Raw genomic sequence first — 2,523 nt, forward strand, 5'->3', positions numbered from 1 at the left:
TTATGGTTTTTGGTGCAATTGTAAATGGGATTGATTTTTTGATTTCTTTTTCTGCTTCTTCATTTTTGTTGTATAGAAATGCAATTGATTTCTGTACGTTGATTCTGTATCCTGCAACTTTTTCTGAATTCATGTATTGGTTCTAGCAGTTTTCTTGGTGGAATCTTTTGGGTTTTTAGCATATAGTATCATGTCATCTGTAAATAGTGTAAGTTTTATTTCTTTGCCAATTTGGATGCCTTTTATTTCTTTTTATTGTCTGATTTTTGTGGTTAGGGCTTCTGGTATTATGTTAAATAACAGTATTGAGAGTGGGCATCCCTGTCTCTATCCTGACTGTAGAGGAAAAGCTCTCAGTTTTTCCCCATTTAAGGATGATATTAGCTGTGGGTTTTTCACATATGCCCTTTATAATGATGCGGTATGTTCTCTCTAAACCTACTTTGGTAGGGGTTTTTATCATGAATAGATGTTGTACTTTGTCAAATATTTTATCTGTATGTGGTGTATCACATTGATTGATTTCAGAATATTGAACCACCCTTGCTATCCAGGGATAAATCCCACTTGATCATGGTGAATCATTTTTTAATGTATTGTTGGATGTGGTTTGCTAGTATTGTATTGGGAATTTTTGCATTTGTGTTCATCAGGAATATTGGCCTACTGTTCCCCTTTTTAGTCATGTCTTTACCTGGTTTTGGTATCAGGGCAATGCTGGCCTCACAGGATATATTTGGAAGTTTTCCTTCCTTTTCTATTTTTTGGAATTATTTGAGAAGAATATATATTAACTCTTCTTTAAATGCTTGGTAGAATTCACCTGTGAAGCCATCTGGTCCAGGACTTCTGTTTGTTGGGAGTTTTGGTAATTGATTCAATTTCTTCTCTGATTATTGGTCTGTTCCAGTTTTCTATTTCTTCCTGTTTCTGTTTGGTAATTTACACATTTCTAGTTCATTTCTTCTAGATTTCCCAATTTGTTGGCATATAGCTTTTCATAATATTCTCTAACAATGTTTCTATTTCTGTGGTGTTGGTTGCTATTTTCTCCCTCTTTGCAATTTTATTTTTGGGGGTCCTTTCTGTTTTTACAGAAAGTTGTTGTGAGTTGGCTTTTATATACCTATACAAGGATAAATGGAATTGAGGAAAAATTTTGGTAGTTCAAGGGTTTATAGTATTGACTGTTCTTTCATCAGTATCTTTGCTATGCAGGCAACATGAGTGATGATCTTGTTATCTGTTTTATCTGTTTTTACCTAGCCTAGCAAATTGCCAGCAGTATCATAACTGAAGAGAAAGTTAACCAATCTTCTACTTCGATATGTCTGATTTACTGAATAATATAGTGTTGTCCTATTTTTATTTACGTTTATTCATTTATTTTGAGAGGGGTGGGAAGGAGGAGGGAGAGAGGGAGAGAGAGAATCCCAAGCAGGCTCTGCCCTGTCAGCACAAAGTCCCACATGGAGCTCAATCTCACAAACTGTGAAATCATGACCTGAGCTGAAGTCAAGAGTCGGATGCTTAACCAACTGAGCCACCCAGGCACCCCAGTGTTATCTCATTTAAATTATTTATGTCCTTCATTTAGTTTTTAAGCTACTAAAAATAATTTTATGTTCATTTTTAAAAATGAAAAAGGAGAAAGGGACAAAAATATAAATTACCTACAACATTAGTATTGTCTGAGATTTTTTGTCAAATAGTTCTTTATTATATTTTGCACCTCTCTGTTGAGATTCCCTCATGTCTCTCTTTTTCTGTAAGTTCTTGAGAATATTTATAATTGGAATTTTAAATTCTTTGCCTGTTAATTCCAACATCTGGGTTGTTGCAGTCTTTTTATATATTGATTCTCTGAAACTTTTTCCATGGCTTTACTTCTATAGGAAAAGAAAATAAACTTATGCCAGAAAAAATATATCACTCAATGCTTAAAACTAGATAATACATTAAAATACCACCATTTTTCACTATTAAAATTAGATGAATAAAAAAGTTGATTGAGAGAGAGGTAGATAGATAATAGACGTGAAGTGAAAATGGGATCACACTAAACTGCACTATTTTAAAACCCCCTATTTTAATGAACATATTCTAACATGTTTTGAAATCCATATATTTGTATTTATATTATATCACTTCTATGGATGCATGGTGTTTCGGTATACCAATGTATCACATTTGATTTAGACAATCCTGATTGTTTCTACTTTTTGACTTTTATTATCAACACTGCCACAGAGCTTATTTCCTCATGTGAATTTTTTTTCATCTGTTTCATTCTTTCCTCCAAATTAGAATTATTTTCTTGTGATATTTTTTTAAAAATTGGGGTATAATTGACATAGAAATATTAATTTCATGTGTAAAACATTGTGATTCGATATTTGTATAGATTGCAAAATGATCACCACAATATATCTAATTAATATCCATCATCACACACATTTACAAATTTTTTCCTTGTAATGGGAACCTTTAAGATTTACTGTCTTAGCAATTCAAGTACGCAAA

This window comes from Prionailurus viverrinus, chromosome D1 (assembly GCF_022837055.1).
Source record: "Prionailurus viverrinus isolate Anna chromosome D1, UM_Priviv_1.0, whole genome shotgun sequence".
In the NCBI taxonomy this organism is placed as follows: Eukaryota; Metazoa; Chordata; class Mammalia; order Carnivora; family Felidae; genus Prionailurus; species Prionailurus viverrinus.